Consider the following 20005-nt stretch of genomic DNA (forward strand, 5'->3'; position numbering starts at 1 on the left):
TACTCGCTATTTAGATGCTGAAAGTAAAACAGGGCATATCTAGGAAACTGGGGATATAACTTGAGTGAATTATGTCCGATGATGATATTGGACAACAGTTAAAGCCCGAGTCAAATCAATCTAGATAATAATAATAACCGTTACAAGAGTTTTCCAGGAGCATCTCTTTTCTAAAAGTATTTATTTATATAGAAAGAAACATTAATAAAATGAATATTTTAACAATAACTTTTAGTAATTTGAAGTACTTAGAAATCATGTTTTGTTAAATTTAAAGTATAATCTTAAAATAGAGGATGGAAGGAAATGAGTCACATAATTTCGTCTCTTATAGATTTTTTCCGAAAATAAAGTATCAAAGAAAAGGAATAAATCCCTGGTTGAATGTGCGAACACGGATATCTCTCTCTGGTTAGGTAACACCCAAAATGTTACTTTCGAGACAGATAATTACTCTGCTATTATATCCAGTGACAAGTTCGTGTAACTACGTCTGATAATTCTAGTGAAATCAGATATTAATTCTACATCATTTCGTCCATTTAGTGATGAATACCACAGATACTTCTGGTCAGGACCCCGATTTAGAGCTATAGCCAGTTGCTATAGCACTGGCTAAAAATGACAGTTTACCTAATGTACATTTAGACACATTCGTCTGTTTTTCAAGCCCGCACAGAGGTTACAGTTTGTCTTCATAAACAAATGTAAATCGTAAGAAAAAGTTGTTTCGACATATAATAATTGTAAAATAAATATAAAACTGAAGTAATGTGTATATACACTTTTAATGACAGAAAATTAATATCAAGTGCACTGTTATGACCATTGCCATTTTCTTGCAGGAACATAAAATTATAGCAAAAGTACGTTTCAAGTAATAAAAGTCAGGAAAGGCCCCGGATATTTTTTTTTGCAACGAATTAACCCCCGGGCTAGTCAGTAATACCATTAGTGTCTTAGTATCATAGAAAGTAACATTTATAATTAAAAGGGGTGCATAATAGGTATATTAAATGAAATAGGTTAATAAAATCTAAAAAAAAATACATCCTTTAAACTGCCGCAGCATTTAAGGTGGTTCGCGGGGTTCCTACGAAAATTTCGAAGTATGAGATATAAGACTGATATAAGGTCTGTATGTACTAAAATCTCCTGTCTTTCATTTGGAGAAAAAAAGAAAATCGTTCCGAGTCCACATTTCCTTTGAAGAGCGCCACCTGGCGGCATATGTATTTTTCAAGGGAAATCGTCGTTTTACTGTAATAATCTCATTAAAATTAATGTTATTACATTTTTTCAAACTCAGGAATGTAGCTTAATTTAATGTTATTGTTTACATGTTGCGTTTTGTAAATTATTTCATTTGGAAAATGCTTAGATAAAGTGATATCCGTAATAGCGGAAATATTTAATGTATTTCATGGCCGTTTAGCCGAAATAAAATAAAACGGAACGGTCAAAGTTCTTGATTTTTAAATATATTCTTCTTTAATCATTTCTGAACAAGAAAAAAAAAATAAAAATAGGGGGTCTTCGCGGCAGATTTTTTGCAAATTTACTTTTTATTTGTTTTGGTAATGTAAATTTTGTGACGTTGATACACAATGACGGCGTTAACGTCGCGCAAACGCTGACTTCATTATGTCTTTCATTGATATAAACAGGACCTTCGGAGTTCGCAAAAATCTTTAGAATCTTTTTTATTTGAATATATTCACATGATGTACATTGTTGCGTATTTTGCAGTCAAAGTATATTATCTAGTAATATATATCAGAGTCAGTTAAAGCTACTTGCCCGCAGTCTTGTCAAGACTCAATGCTGTTCGCTTTCAAAGCCTATTGCAGTTAGAGAAACTGTTAGCGAACAGCATGGATCCTGACCAGACTGCGCGGATGCAAAACCATTATGTTGGTTTTCTCATGGCGCGGCTTATTTTACCTTTTGTATGTAATGTTTAAGTGCGAAACTGAACGACATTCCTTACTGTTTTTTTTTGTTGTTGTTTTTTTCAATATTTCAAGTGACTAGCTAACAATGAAGATACAAGATACGAAATGTGGTGAAACTGTTTTCCAGACAAAAATGAAATACATTTTTAACGAAAATGAACATTTTGAAGGGTGGCTAAAACATCAATATGTTTCTTTTTTGTTATGATATGTAACTTTATTTAGATGTTTTGATATTCATTATACAATGTAATTCTAATTGTGTATTATATTTATTGTTTTTTAAACCTATATTGAATATTTTCAATAAATAAAATCATGGAATCTTAAGCAGATTATGGATAAATGAGATAATGCCTCTCACGGTAAAAATGTACTTTAGTCTGTGAACTTGAAACCGTTACTTGAATAAAGCTCATTTTGGTGCCGTTTAGTGCATTAAATTTATAACGTCAACGTGAATGCACAACGCAAACCGTATTGAGGGAAAATTTGCTTCAAAATGACAGAACAAAAATAAAACTCATTTCACTTCAAAACATTCAGAAAATAATATAAAACAAATACAGTCGACGCAGACGATATTTTAGGATTAAAGATGGGAGAAGGGTGGTTTAACTGAGGCTGCTCTTGCAAAAGGTTTAGAGGCATGCGTTCATTGTTCAGACCCGCTGTTTCTGTTAGATGTTTTCAAGGAAACGCACGTTCGACATGGTTCACTGTTGTACATACAAATAGTTTCGATTATAGAATTTTGGCGGCAAATTGGGATCATTCTTATTTGATTAAGGTTTTATTCCAAAATCGAAGTATGGTATTCCAGTGCTGAATGTAATATCAAAAAAGTAACCACTATGATTTAATCTCGTGCATTTCTTTTGGTGTTTCAAAAATTTTAAAAGACGGATAAAGTTAAGAACTAAATAAAACCACCATGTACATGTACTTTGAAATGTTTTCGCCAAAATGCTGAAAACAAAATATTTGACTGGTATTGAGTGTAAAAGTGCATTTTGACGCAGATGCGAATAAATTCGGATATTTCAGGACTGGAACTCTCTGCAGACCTGGAACGCCTGTATAAATTATAAACCCCGGTATATACCGGATTCAAGCAATTTGAATGAAAATTATCTTTAATGTATATATTTTGTGACCATTGTAATACTAACCCTAACCTTTTGTCAGTATATTATACATATTATACACTAAATGCATGTTGTCGTACAATAATTTGCGTATTTTTGCCGTGCGCTCCGATTGATTGATTATCAGTTCAGGACATGCGCAAAAGACCGCTCCAGCTATGACAGACTGCAATGAGCAACATCGCATAAAGAATGTCCGTGACATTGAGCGCAAAGTGAACAGAAGTTACGTTATGCAAGCATCAAATGGAGATTTTACATTTATGCGTTTTGAAGCGCCTTGTCAGATTTTTCTGTTGATTTTATTTTCACAGTTTTGCATATCATGGATCACAAATGTATCATAATTAAAATGATTATAGTGAAGTCTACAAGCAACCACCGACTGAATATATTCCTTAATGAATTACTGTGATCAATGCGTTGGAGATCCACGGCTTAAAAATGTGCCATGAATTGATTACAGTGAAGTCATCATGCATTAAGTTAGCTCTAAAACTGTTTCAAAAATGGATAAAACAATTTAGCAGATGCGTATTGGTTGCACGCAATGCAAATTACGACGCCAGTATTCAGAAATCCATGTGAATGTAGACTCTGTTCTTGCAGACAGCTAGTTTAATAGAATTTGAGACAGGCTGAAATTTTAATACCCTGACAGAAACGGCAAGGGTGTCCGTGGTCATCATTTTTAAATGACATTTTACATAATAATATAAACAAAAATAATTAGCGTCTTTAAGGAAATTGTTGAACTGACATTGAAGTATATTTCTAGATGATATACTTAGATTGTAAATTACTTAATACTGTAAATAATGTGAATCTATTTAGTAAAAATATTTCATTTTTGTGTACTTTCATCATCCTGTATATACAAAAAAGTATCTTTAAAGGACATAATGAACAAAACGTTTGTGTGACGTTAACACTATAAATGACGTATCAACGTCACAGTATTTACAATACCAAAACAAATAAAAAGTAAATTTACAAAAAATCTGCCGTGAAAACCCCCTAGTTTTATCTTATTTTCTTGTTCAGAAGTGATTAAAGAAGAATATATATGAAAATCAAGAACTTTGACCGTTCTGTTTTATTTTATTTCGGCTAAACGGCCATGAAACACATTGAATATTTTCGCCATTTTCCCCCACCCCTACTACGGATATCTCTTTATTTAAGCATTTTCTAAATGAAATAATTTACAAAACGCAACATGTAAACAATAACATTGAATTTAGCTATATTCCTGAGTTTGAAAAAATGTAATAACATTAATTTTAATGCGATTATTACAGAAAAACGGCGATTTCCCTTGAAAAATATATGTGACGCTAGGTGGCGCTCTTCAAAGGAAATGTGGCCTCGGAACGATTTTCTTTTCTCTCCAAATGAAAGACAGGAGATGTTAGTACATACAGACCTATATCAGTCTTATATCTCATAGATGTCCATAGATACAAACATTTTTGTCATTTTGTTTTCTAAAACACCTGAAAGATCGAACTAATATCTCTTAATTTAGTTTCGAGGGAGCTCTTCGTCACAAAATATTTGAAGATCAGTACTGATAAAACAGAGGAAATGTTATTCACATCAAAGCATAACTACAAGTGCATTGCAGACGTCTCGGTGAAAGTCAGTAACTCTGATAAAAGCAGCAAAATGTGTTAGGAATCTTGTTGTAGTATTACACATCAATATCGATGGAACTGAAAACCAACTGTGTATGCCGGGCTGGGTTTACGTAAATACGCAGAATAACTCAGATCAGACGATATCTTACCAGTGATGCCATAAAGACCCTTGACAATTTCCTGGTTACCTCACGGTTAGATTACTGTAATGCCTTGTTATAGATATACCAAACAGCTAAACTGACAAATTGCAATATGTCCAGAACACAGCTCTCGTTATCACTAGGACGCCCCGTCACAATTATAATACACCGGTACTGAAAGAGCTCCATTGATACCAGTGAAATACGGCGTACAGTAAAAGATTCTGATCCACAACTTTAAGGCTCTACACGATAAGCCCCTGCCTATGTAAGGAATATGACAGACTTATGTAGAACGGTAAGAAACCTAAAATCACAAAAAAACGCTGTCACTGGTTGTGCCAAGAACTAAAACCGTGATGTTTGGCTATCGGAGCTTTTCGTTGACAGCTGACAAGCTTTGGAACTCCCTTGCCGTCATGACTAGGGAGGCTTACACGCTGCCTACTAAAAATCCACTTCTTAAAACTGACCGACACATAAACGTGGAACAGTGTCTTTGTCTTTTTTGGTTATATCTATGTGTTTTATATTCATGTTATATTAATGTACCAAATTAAAATGTTGTTCATCGGATTTGCCACTCGTACATTTTCAGAAACACAATTTTTTTTTTTGGCTTGCGCTCGCCCCATTGAAAAAACATCAAGCCGAAATTTGTTGGTGCCCTACTTTTTACGTAACAGTGTACAAATGCTTATAATTCCAGTCCCAGATTGTCCTAAATTGGACTTTAATCACAATAAATACATTCGTCTATAACATTTGAGCCGCGCCATGAGAAAACAACATAGTGGTTTTGCGACCTGCATGGATCCAGACCAGCCTGCGCAACCGCGCAGTCTGGTCAGGATCCATGCTGTTCGCTTTAAAAGCCTATTGCAATTAGTGAAACCGTAAGCGAACAGCATGGATCCTGACCAGACTGCGCAGATGCGCAGGCTGGTCTGGACCCATGCTGGTCGCAAAGCCATTATGTTGGTTTTCTCATATCATGATACTTAAATTTAGTTGCATTAAAGTTATTTCCCCTTATGCAGTTACGCCATTTTCTTCGAATGTTGCTACAAAAATCGGATTTATTTCATTGAAAATTGGATGAAAAAAACATACTAATGTATTTGATAACATCAATCTACATTATTTTGGTAAGGGTAATTACTTATTGATGCATGTCACTTTTCTGTTTTAATGATTAGCATTTGCATACGAAAGTGGGTGGGGTAAGGAATTTACATTATGAGTTGTGTTCAGACCAGTTAAGATCTTCAAATTTTCCAATCCTCGAGTAGAATAATGTTAATGCACGTTAATCTTCATTTCAGACCTGAATTGAAACTTTGTTTCAACAAATTTAATCCGTTAAGAAAGTTTAAATTTAGAACAAAAGCTGTCCGTAAGACAGCACACTCGACTTTTCTCAGAGCTTGACTCTGAATTAGAGCTTTGCCAGTAAGGGGGTCATAATAGTCAATAGCTTTGAAAGTAACAGAGATATTGGACGTTATATAAAACTTTAACCAAAACATTCTAAGTTAAAAAGGGGCGTAACTCTGTCAAAATTCGAATCAGAGTTATGGGGATTGTTTCTCCTGGTGTAGACTTTGATAGTTAATAATTACTTTAAGTTTCAAGTCAAAAGCTTTAATAGTAACAGAGATATTTGACTTCATCAAAAACTTCGAAAAGTCGAGCTAATAGCAGTAAATATTCAAGTCACATACTTATGTCATGATTATGGTTTCAGGTTATGCATTGTTGTATATTACATATTTTCTAACAGCATTCTCAAACGCATACATTATCGGATTACACTGTACTGTATGCCAATGTTATTACCTTTGCTCTGTTGTACGCCTGCAGGTCAAAACGTACCCATGTTTTCTCAATCCCTGGTGAATTATTTTTAATGTAAAAGAGCTGTACATTCTATTTTAAAGTTATTATTAGTTAATCGAGAGCCAAACCAAGACAAATATATTTCTTCGCTCTTCGCTCGTTCCTGATTTTCTCAAAAACAAAAAAATATTTAAATTATTTTTTCGCTCGCCGCTTCAATTTTTTTCAGAAAAAAATCCGATGAATAACTTTTCAATTTGGTGTGGCCTAAAGGGCATTTTTTTGCAATGTATTCTCAAAACCACAATTAAACGTGTACATGTGCATGGAAAGATTGCTATATCAATGTGGTGTAATAATAATCTTATGTAGGCCTTTTTATGCCCCCGGCATCTACTGATGCGGGAGGCATATGGTGATTGTCCTGTCCGTCCGTTCGTCCGTCCGTACGAGGTTAACCAAATGGGACCGTTTCGTCTAGCATCAATACCCCTAACTAGAATGATTTGATACTAATGCAGATGTAACCTGTGACCATTCCTCATCTTCAGACATCACCTGACCTCAGTTTGACCTTGGCCTTGAACTTGACCTCGTTTTGGACTTAGGTTGCTTTGTATCGACAAGGATGCCACCGGGGGCATCAAGCGTTTATTGAACGCAGCTCCTTGTTATACATATGTTTTGAGAGGCAATCATTTTTTTATAATGATAAAGTGCTTTCAATTGACCTTGGGTCTCATTTAGGTTTTCTTTTTTCTAATTTGAAAACTGATTTTTTGTTTGTTTTAAACCGTAAATCTGCATAATAACACCATCAATCCATTTAAGGCTGTTCTGTGTGGTACAATATTTATCCGGATTTGGCATACGGAAACAAAAAACATTTATGAGTTAATGTCAAAATATTTATCAAACTGTGGATCTTTTAAATCATAAACGCTGACAGCTGGCATCTGTAATTGCAGAAGGATGCAACTTTAACACTACACAATTGTACAGAATTGTGCCATGTCTTTATGCAATGGGTTCCTCGGCCATCGAAAGTGTTTTGATCATACAGGGAGTATTTTGAGACGGTATGAACATTACGCTACATGTGGTTAACTGTAATGACGTTACGACGTGCGTCGGTTGTTGTTCTGTCTTCATTTTTAAGGTATCCGATCCACCAATAATCAAGTTCACTATAACAATGCTATTAAGATATATCAATTATTGATGCCTGGTAAGCCCATATAATTTTGGTATCATTTGAATGTGTATTGTCTACTGAAAAAGACAATATAAAATACATGGCAAAAATATGTTACAGAAAAAATTCGAAAAACTCGTGAATCGGTGCCAATAAATTTGTTTGTTATTCCATTCCAAATGTCTACAATCTAATAGGATAACGTATACTGGCTGGGAACCATTTTCCGGACACATTTTCATATTTCGGCTCCATTAATTCTTAAAAAAATATTTGACATAAATGAAGTCCATACTGCACAAACTTCAGCCCCTTCTGCATCCGATGTTGTAATCAGCATCGCGTTGTGACGTAAAATATGGGTTCCGTGGGGCCTCAAATGGGGTCACTAAAATGAGGTATTTTTCCCGTCAGGTAAACCAATTTCCGGACAAATATTTTGACGGTGTTTTGTTGTTAATTTGATATCAAAATAAGTAATTAAACTATTTCTACACATTTTTTAATCATTCATCTCTTCAAAATTGCACTTGAAACATAACCCGACGTTCAATAGCAGCTACGAAAGCAAACCGAGGTTGACTATAAAAAACTCGAATTTCGTCTAACACGAATCCTATTTAATTCCAATAGAAATAGAATAAAATTAGTGCAAAAATCGACAGCCCTGCATTTTACGTAACATTTAGCGTGAAATTAAAAGTAGAACAAGTTATCAGCAGACAATCATTATATAGTTTGATTATTTCTTCCACACTTGATATCTCAGCATGTGTGAACTACCGCGCATGCGCAATGCTATCTTCATGCCCCGTTAAGACAGAAAGTTGTTTCGTAAACGCAGGTGAGTTATCATCAAAAACCCAAACATTATACAGCCTTATAAAATAATGGTTTGTTGTAGACATGAAGAACAAACATCTAAATGTTCTAGATAAAACAATAACATGAATAACAACGAAATAAAGCGGATATTGCATGTGTCCGGAAACTGGTCCTGTCCGGAAAATGGTTCCTAACCAGTAAAGAAAACTTGAAAAACAGATTAATGGGGCTGAATACTGCTTAATAGACTGTGATTTAATCCATTGTTTAGTATTTCAAGACATATTTGACAGTACAAATGTATTTTAGGTTTTATTGAAAAAGCAACAATTCACAAAATATCTTTCGGGGAAGCTTTAATCATTTTTTTCAATCCTGAGTACAAAAGCTTAAGCCATTTTATTCTTTGTGTCAATGAATGTTTCATACATCCTCTAAGGGTGAACCCAGAATAATTATAAAATATCTGCAACACCGCAAACGCATGAGCCTATAAACAAAGTACTACGAAATAGAATAGGCATGTTTTGTTGCGGAATATTATCACAGGCGAAACGTCAAACATAAAATTCTAAATTTAAAGTGAAATTCTAAAATTATTTGATCTCTTTTGTAATGTTTATTGATTAAACCATTGATGTAGTCAATATTTTGTGAGGTCGCAACCGCTGAAGCAGTCGTACAGATAAACAGCTGCACAATCGTCCAGGCACCTTTTGAATTGGAAAGGGTCTTCCCCAGTGCGATCTTCACCAAACCATCTTGTACACTTGTACTCACAAAATTCGAGTCTTCTGTCACATTTAGTTATACACAAATTTTTCGTGTTCTTTTTTGGATAGGCAAGAACTGAGGCGAGAAGCACTGCTGCGGCAAGCACGAAAAAGTATAATCTGTTCATTTTTTCTGAAAAGAGAAAAAAATGAGATGGCTGATATATATGTGTCTATCAAATACTATTATTCTGTCTCTTGACTTTTACAGAACAGACCGGAAGGACCACTGAAAAGTACAAAGAAATCCACGTATGGTTTCGTCATTCGAACTGCAGCTGCTCGGCCCGATTAAGTTTGTTTGTTTGTTTGTTTTGGGTTTAACGCCGTTTTTCAACAGTATTTCAGTCATGTTAATTTCAATACAATCTATTTTTTTCCTTTGCATTTGATAGAGATATTTCAACAGTCAGATTCAAAAGACAAATTTTAAAACCGCATGAATCTTCCTCCTTTTTATTCATTTTTTTTCAATTTGTCTTGGTTGTGCAAGCAATAGGCAAATGGAGTTAATAATAATTTTACAAAATTGCATTTCTAACAAAAATCGGTTAATATATATATATATATATATATATATATATATATATATATATATATTATATATATATATATATATATATATATATATATATATATATACACACAAAAATGTGCATCAATATAATACAATAGCTCTTGCATTCCTAACATTCCTCGAGAATGTTCAAAACATTCCTATTTTTGCTAAAAGCTCATTTGGTTTGGACAACCGGGAAAGAAAAATCCAATTTTAGAAATAACTCTGGTGAAAATGTAACATGTATAAAACACTCACTGATCATGATTAAGTCTAAATGATGAAAGTCAAAGTTTCAAACGTAACCAAAATCTGATTCTTACACAGAGATTGCTATATAACATATAGAAATAACCTTATATGAATCTTCAATAAAATATCCTTAGCTGTTACATTGTACCGTGCCCTGCGATGGTAACATGAGATATTCTACCACCACTTCCATTAAATGCCATTTATATACTCATTTTTGCCGGTGCTAAATTGTAGTAATACAACATGCATCACATTGTCTGAGACAAAAAAAATACTAGAAGCAATTTTCACTACAGTGAGAAAAGGTTTTGCCATTATGTGGTATCGAGAACTTGACAGAATCTGTCTGCCTGTTAATCTTAGAATTTCTCCGGTGCAGTTAATGTAGGCAGACTCTAGTATTCACGTAGTTAAGCTGCTTAAATATACTTTTTATGCCGAAAAGGCTGGTGTATAGTGTTTGTTTGTTTTTATTATAGTGTCACCCCTACTGAAAGGGCCAGCCAATTTGGCTTACGAGACACCTACATACATTGTAAAGCATTACTTCCCGATTCCTATTTTTTAAATGCCAGGCACCAGGCAGGTAGGCAATCGGTAACCATTATTTAACTAGCTGGCGGCTCACCAACCGGTCTCTCTTCAGTAACAAGACTTGCCTCTGACAGGGCTCGAACCTTCGACCCCACGATTGCGAGGCAGGTGCCTTATCCATTAGGCCACCGCAGCTCGGTATATATTTGCGTACTCAAGTGTCGTCACTGGTCAGCCTTTCCTACCATGGGGTATTAATTATACCAGCGTACGTCTCGAATGAAGTATCGAACAAGAATGTAGTTCTTCTGAGTGCGAACCATTTTCGTGGTTATTTTGAAATAATAAATAGAAATCTATGTTCTTGCTGATTAATTTATGCCTATTTTAAGGTTTGAACGTCATAAAAGTAACATGGTTTTGTACGATATATGATGTTTGTGTACTTTCAGTAAACAATTTTTCACAAAGCAGGATGGCTTTAGGTAAATAATGTTAATGACAAGATATCAAGGTAATGATCCAGTCACAGCAAAGGTAAAAACAGATATATATGTAAACTTTTACACGGAAAGGTTTGAAATTTCAAACTATTCACGCATCTTGTACCTTATATAGTTCTGTTTCTCACGAACTTAACTGAAAAGTTTACCTTGTTATCACAAGCCGGCAAAACATGTGAAAAGTGCCAAGCTTAACATCAGGAAATAGTGATTAAAATAGCATCCATTGTTATAAAACTATGTTGAGGCTATGACGTAATATTTGAAACACCTTTTTTGATGCAGGCATGTTAAGCATGGAAAATGCCATCAAGTAGATAGATATCATTAAATGATAAAAGGTTTGCATTTATTATTGCCAAAAACAAATATTTTAAATACCTAATGATTAATGGCTTATTCTAAATGAATATCTACTTTGCTATTGAAGCGTCGAAATTATTCATGTCGCCTGATATGGATTTCCTCGACAGCGTATATCCCGTATCCTGTACCCAGAGAGCAGTGTAACTAATAGTATTCACGAGTATACTTTGTTTTCTTTAACAGATACAATTTCAGTTTTCTATGGTAAATCGTCAACCACATATTCGCAAACATTATTGTTTCAAATTTACAGGCATGTCATAAATATTGGACACCTCTCTATTGTATCTTGAAGTGCATAACAACTTGTGGAAGCTTTAAGTACATGTCAAATATGTTCTTTGATAACAAGATATTAGAAGTGATATATAAAGATCAAAGTAAATAATTGAGCCGCGCCATGAGAAAATCAACATAGTGGGTTTGCGACCAGCATGGATCCAGACCAGACGTCTGGTCAGGATCCATGCTGTTCGCTAACGGTTTCTCTAATTGCAATAGGCTTTGAAAGCGAACAGCATGGAGCCTGACCAGACTGCGCGGATGCGCAGGCTGGTCTGGATCCATTCTGGTCGCAAACCCACTATGTTGGTTTTCACATGGCACGGCTCATATTAAGTTGATTACAATCATTACAACCCGTTCTTGTCAATTTTGAGTAATATCACAAAAAGAATGACGTAACAAAAACCAGTTTTAAATTCTCGATTTAAGAATTCTGTAACGTTTTTCTCTTTCTTATCAATCATTTTCGATAGGAAATGAATTATGAATGGAGTTTGTTTGAAGTTTGCTCCAGTGATACAACCCGTAAACCATATCCATAAGTTTATTTATTTTCACTTAATATGCAAATGAAGCATATCTCCCTGGACCAATATGAACTCGCCTTATCGTCTATGGAAAGAACGAGCCGGAAAACCAGTAAAAATCACATGTAATGTCTGTGCCGATTTGTCGAAAGTGGGATTCCCCGAGATTTAAGATTCATATTTTTATATGTAAAATATTGTTAGGTTCACATGCAAGCTATATTTTTTTTTAAAGTTCTGAGTTAACACATTTACAACTGATACAGGAGATTAAAGGTGGGTGTTGCTCATTTATTGTTAGAATTCTGCCTTAATTGATCCGCGAAAATAATGTTTCAATTAAATTGTCGAATGGATATATCGAGGCAGAGAAGCAAAAGCACAAAATTACTTGACGTAGGTCGAAACACAAAAACCTCGTGACCTGTGACGTCACAAATGTAGTTACAGATGCTGATGTGTTACTGCGCGACATTTCGCTATGGCTTAAAAACATTATAAATCAATGATATTTAGAATGTATACTTAAAATTTAAACTTTCTTGCGACACGTCAATGGAAAAGAAAGGTATAGAAATTACGATGTGTACAGATAAAGTTTAATGGTAAACTTGGATGTCTTTTTTTGGAAATCCCAAGTCTCAGTTTGGTTTAGCGAATGACAACAATAAACCTTTATTAATCAATGATCAAATTGTTAATGTAAATGCGCTGTTTATCCTTTTTAAAGATATATTTCTTGTTATAACTGCTAGGTGCTCTGGACAAAATGTTTAACATTAATATATTTTTCTCTAGATTCATAAAGAACATTTTTGTTACTTATTAACTCATCTTCGAGTATAGAGGCATTCCGATAAGATATAACTGTACAAAGGTCTTATGACAGAAGAAGTTGGTTTCAATTTATCAAACATAATTTTGGGGCATATAAGACCCTTTGAACTTCACTTGAAATAACGTGTTTCTGTAAGGTATATTATGTTTAACAAATAATTTATAGCAAAAGAGTGTTTTAACACTATTTATGCACTATTTATGGGTGGTTATACGTCGAGCGTAATAATTACACGAGGGCGCATCCCGAGTGAAATTATTTGTACGAGGTATAACAGCCCGAGTGTATAAATAGTGTTGAAACACTCTTTTGCTATAAATTATTTCGATTCTAATATATCTTTTATTGTAAAATATAGATAAAACATGATAGAACGTTTATTGGCTCATGTATGGCACCAAATGGTAGGTCGTCACGCTCCCTTGTTTATACATGCCAGGACCGGAAATGGTAATACGTCTTGCGGAATTGTTCTATTGACGAATTATTCTGCACAGCTAATAAGCAACACCGTGTATGTGTAAATTAATTAAGACAGTTATGCTATGTGACAGTTCGTTATAAACGTGTTTTTAAGTCAAATATTTGATCAAATTTGAAAGCGCTATTTCTCGATGCGTACATGACGCTAAATATCACGTCGACGTGACGTCCACATAATATCGTTGTGATGATTAAAGCATTGTTAGTCATATTAGAATTGCTAGTAAACACGTGCGATTAAATGATTTTTATATATGTTTGCGCTATCAGATTCAGCAACATTTCCATGCAAATTATTTTGTAATAATAAAAAATAGATATTTTTTTTCGTTCCTTGAACAATGTTTTCTATGATTTAGTTTGATTTGAAAGCAAGCAGCTATATAAATCAGGAGTGTGGCAATGACTTTTGCAGTAAATGTGTACAAAATTATTGCATGTACTGCAGCCAGTTTTGTAGGATGAAAACTTCGTTCTTCTTTGGAGCAGAAAGTTGTTAACGCTAGATCACGTAAATTCATTTTTTTTTCATACATATTAAAAAAAAATCTTTAAAAGTGAGTATTTTCGGTGTTCTACGATATCAGGCATGGCTACGCCGGAATGGAGCCCATGTAAAAGAAGTAACTGAACTTTCAAGGTAAAGCCCGCTGTTGTAATTGTAATCCACAGCTTCGCCTAATAATGTTTTTCATGACATATTTCACAGAAATGATTTCATTTAACGTATATGAAGACATTTGCAAGCATCGCAAAAATACAAGTTTTTGTATATCTTTTATCAGCGATCGATATACTATACACTTACCGAATGACTTGCCAGTCAATAGTCAAATATATTGCCCAAGGCATGAAAGGCAAAGATCAATAGTTTTGACTATTGACCAGCAAGGCATTTAAGAAGTATTTTATTATATTACATCATCAGAAATTAACATCCACAGTTTTATATCATAAACTATAGACCGGCGATGTAAGTATCAATGTAATAAAATCACTAATTTGACCAGATCCATTGATCGTTACATACAATTTTTACACTAAATCTAACATTGGTTTCACTAGTGAATTATTAATCCAGGTTCGTCGGATCGACACTGAACGGACACAAGATTTACGTTGAACCCCCATGATAATTTATTAGTAACAAACTAACTTAATAAATGATCAAACGATGTGAGCTGGAAATAATTACATTTAAATAAACGTTTCAGTTATTATAATTATAACAAATACCTTAAAGGCGGTAAATCAGACTTTAATCGAGTAATGGAATTGTCCAACAGTTGTACAAATGATTATTAACACTGATTTGTGTTCACTTAGGGCTAAATTTATGTAAGTTTTTCACTGGAGGTATTTTTAAAATTTGACTTTCTTCCTCTGGTTAATCGACCAAAAGAATAAGAGTTATTTTAGCATGCAAATTTAATAAACTTACTTAACGTAAGAAATTATATGAGTAAGAGTAGATTTTTTTGTATTATATCTGTCAAAGACTTGCACTGACAAATGCATATTTAGCTAAAAGTCATTATAAGTATAAATTTGTAAAAGTATAATAACCACCTTTTATCTATCATGTAAGATTGGTATAGTGGCACATTTCTGCCAGTAATAGCTAGGTAGCTATCACGATGATATGTGTACTTTTTCTGAAAGAAGTACAACAATAAACATGTAAATACTACTTTCCCAGATATTTTTATGTCCTGAAAATGTAGTAGCCTAAAAATTCGCGTTAATGCTCGAAGCTTTCACGAGATAGCTAGGTAGCTATCACGATAGTAACAGTCCAAAAACAAATCCATCTTACATAATCTATGTAAATTTATTATAAAAGCAAATAATAGTAGAAATGAACTATTTGAGCCGCGCCATGAGAAAACCAACATAGTGGGTATGCGACCAGCATGGATCCAGACCAGCCTGCGCATCCGCGCAGTCTGGTCAGGCTCCATGCTGTTCGCTTTTAAAGCCTATTGGAATTGGAAAAACTATTAGCGAACAGCATGGATCCTGGTCTGGATCCATGCTGGTCGCATACCCACTATGTTGGTTTTCCCATGGCACGGCTCATTTACACATTTAGCAGATTGAGAAAATGTGCCATAACAGAACTTAAGTATTTCGCAGAGTTTAAATTGAAAAAAAAGAAGTTTCAAGCTTTTACATAAAAGCAGTGTACTGACCAGAAAATATTTCTACTTGAAATAAAACTAAAGATGATTTGAGATGAAAATTAAAGACAATGTTGCCATTTTATGTTAACTAGGTACAGAACAAACAAAATGCCCTATATACTTAAAACCACAAATACAATATTTATGTTTTCAATCATTAGCTACAAAAGTAAATATTTTAGAAAAGAGAGACAAAACAAATGAAATCATCTAACAAAAAATAATTTAGTTTTAATATAAAACATACATATTTATCATGTTAAAACTCTTACCTATATTTTAGTATTCTCTGAATCCGAAATAAAGAACGAAGTCAGCTGTGATCCCTGACAATTTCTAATGAAGCTAAAGTCATTATTGGAATTGCCTCAATTTATAAAGATATTCTGTGACGTTTAAGTGCCAATCCCAGGTCATAGCAAGACCTCGCTTTATATCTCAAACATTCTATATCACGTGTTACACTGCAATTTCTATGAAATCTGAGCTCATATTGATGTTCGTCAAAACTAATTCTCAATAATACTAGACAACATAATTGGCAATTTTTGTCACTTCTTCTAAGGGTCCATTAGAATAAACGTCATTTGATTTTTCGAAATTGTACGATGATGAATTGAGTGAAATATGATTTTAGACTCAGCAATGTGATTTTCCTCTTTTGTTTGTCTTCTCCGTTATATGTATTATGTATATGTTTTGTCTTTTATGAGTTTGTTTTGAAAACATGATATTCCAAGTTATTTTCGGTCTGCTGTTATCGTCACGCGTAACAGTATTTGATCGTAATTCTTCTGAATTTGTAAAAGAATAGAAGCTTCAATATGGCATTCAGTTTTCATCAACGTCTGCACTTTTTCTCTACAATAAAGGACCCTTACAGTGCACACCCATCGTATGAATTATTTTATCCGCCTAAATTATTTTACCGTTACGGATTCAGTGTTAAATATGTCGCAATCAAAACAATATTTTAATAATTTGCGAATGACTCAGATTATTAAATTACTTTTTAAGATGAAAATCAGTACATGTCCCCTTTCCCCTAGAAAATTACGGGTTTTTTGTAACATAAGTAATTTATGACAAACTCATAGGGAATAATAGTATCTAAATTACATGTGGGAATATATCAAAGTATTTATGAGGTTGAATGTCATACATGTACGCGCACATGTGTGTAGATTTGCATCATTTATTATCTCACCCGAGCACGAAAAACGATATCTCCTCTGAAACCATTTGGAGGAAGTCTGAGTCTTCTATTGAAAAATTCTTGTTGCTACGGCAATCAAAAGGAAAACTTTAACAAATTCCTCAAAAATCCAGAGTTTAGATATTTGGTTCATAGCATTGTCTAGTAGCGCTCAATCAAATTTATTCACATAATGCCCCTTGGGTCAAAATTGACCCTACCCCTAGATTCACTTATTGTTCATAGAGTTATATAAGAAAAACTTAAAAAATGTCTTCTTTAAAAACGTAAATCCAGAGCTTAAATATTTTACTTCTAGTGTTGTGTAGTGGTCTTCTTCCAATGCCCCTAGTGTTAAAATTGTCCTCGCCCCTGGATGCGCTTGTTTTACATCGACTTATATAAGAATAAATCTTTTAAAAGATTTTCTTATCTGAAACCGCAAGGTACAGAACATAGATATTTGGCATGTAGCATCGGAGAATGGCCCTCCGCCGTACTTTTTTAAATCCCCCCCCCCCCCCGCCCCCAACACCAACACCACCACCACCACCCCGCCCCACCAGACAGAAAATATTTGGATATGCATATATGAACACAAGATTCATTTGCAAATATTTCAACTAAGCAAGCAATAGATATAATTCCAGTGACAGAAGGTCAATATTATTGACGTCCTTGGCTGATTCTGAAATAATTTCGTGTTGGGAGACCTTCAGTAAATGTTGAAATATTTTTTATTTGGGTAAAGTAATAGGTAAAAACCTACATAATATATCATGAAAAGGTGATTTTAAATTTAATTTGCGCATTGTTGTTGTTTGAAAGTATAATATTATTTTCATGAAATCTAAGGTTTTTCAGCTGACCTACTGGCTTCCTTTGGTGTTGTGCACTTACCAGAGCGAGGCTCTAGTGAGGAACGATCCCTGGTGTCAAATTTTGTAAGGAATAACTTTCTTTCCGTGAAATGATAACTAAGAAATGTTAAATTGTATCCTTTATTTTCACGAAGAACATTAATTTGCCGTGTGTGCGAAACCGCGTACAGTTCGAAACCGGGTGCACTGACTACAGTTACAACCAGCCACCACTCATTCATCTGTAAGCAAGGTATACAACGGGGGAAGAAGTTTACTTTCGATTTCTCTTGCGATGATAAATTACTAAAATCTTTGAAATTAGAATAAATCATTTTAGTGTTGGGTAACAAAATTGCTAAATATCTTCCGTTTAATACGTGCCGTCTGATATTCAATGTCATTTAAGTCTTAATAAATGGTTTATCTTTTCAGTGCGCACCTGTTCCGTATCCCGATTACTACGGAATCTAGGTCAAAATCCATGTTATACAGTTTACGCCGAAAAACTCTAAAACATTAAGGCCTTTAGCTTAGATACACAGACCTATACGTTTTATTTCACAATTTATAAACGATATGTTTACTTACGAATATGAGAAGTTTCATTTATATATATACATTACAAAAAATTCTAATTATGCGATAATGCCATCGATATTGTAATTTCCCCGTAGAATCATATTATGTCAACTTGCGCCAGGTCCATATTTTACAATTATGTGAAGCAAAAAATCAAGCACACGATTCTATCTTTTTATTCGAAAACTCACTGTTTCATCAAATTTAATCTTGTAGAAAGCATTTTTATCCGAACGTGCAGAACTGCATTAAATACTGAAGTGTGTGACACCGCTCCCAGCATCGTAATCTGCGAATAATTGAAAATATGCTTTTTCACCTAAATCACCAGTTACATACGTGTCTTGAAATCTTAAATACGATATCTTTGTCGAAATTTTAATTATTCAAGCGGATTATATGTTTTTAATTTTGATAGTTTACTTTTTATTGTTTGACACGACTTAAATGTGGTTGTCATTTTCTGTCTCCGCGAAATGTATAGTTTTCAAATATGTATATTATCAAATATAGCACGTTTACATTGTCTAATCCACAAGTTTTTATGGAAGGCGTCCGAAAATAAATACAGCACACACACCTTATTAGCAATTAGTGACCTTCCTGTTAGACTTGTGTAATGGAGTTTAATAGGACACTTAGAATCTTGAAGCGGATATCGACGTGGTGTCCGCCTCTCTTGACATGGCAGTTGCTATTACTTTATTTGACATAACAATAAGACTGTCCTTGATTATGACCAAGCGTTCTCTGTCGGATAATAGATGATAAAGAAAACAAAAAGACAAGCGTACCGTGGAGCTGAATATTGTCGGTAACTAATATATACGTTTGTGGCACTATTTAACTGTTAAAATCATGTTATCATGTCGTGGCTCCGCTTGCTTGTCTTGATTTCAGAACGAATGCCATACAATTATATGAATGAAGGAAACGCCATGTCATATTACAGTTCATACGAGTACGTTGATATGAATTATTCATATTTGTATATGACGTGCACAAACTCAATGAAATTAGTATGATATATTTTATGAGGGCCATGGGAAAGTTCATATGTAAGATCTTTCTGTGCAGTCAATCGTTTTTGATCCTCGCGCTTCTGAGTATTTAATGATACCATAAGTGGGCGGTGTGAGTGATGTAGGAACACTTAGTTCATTTATCAGGATAATATCTACATCCCTGAGCTGGCATTATGAATGAATGTATGACAATATAACTAGTCAAATATTCACATTGTCAGAAATGGTATGGAAGAGTGTAAATGTAGAAAAAAAACTTTGATTATTTTTTTCTACGCGGAAAAGTCAGCAT

At 34.0% G+C, this 20005-nt stretch overlaps 1 long non-coding RNA gene across 1 annotated transcript; it reads right to left on the reverse strand.

The window, feature by feature from the left end:
* Window positions 1-9044: 9044 nt before the first annotated feature.
* On the reverse strand, window positions 9045-16596 carry LOC123523628 (uncharacterized). The gene is made up of 2 exons (XR_006681147.2): window positions 16324-16596; window positions 9045-9651 (listed from the first exon to the last, which is right to left on the reverse strand). It is a non-coding gene; the product is annotated as an uncharacterized LOC123523628 (long non-coding RNA).
* Window positions 16597-20005: the final 3409 nt, after the last annotated feature.

Source organism: Mercenaria mercenaria, chromosome 3 (assembly GCF_021730395.1).
Source record: "Mercenaria mercenaria strain notata chromosome 3, MADL_Memer_1, whole genome shotgun sequence".
NCBI classification, from domain to species: Eukaryota; Metazoa; Mollusca; class Bivalvia; order Venerida; family Veneridae; genus Mercenaria; species Mercenaria mercenaria.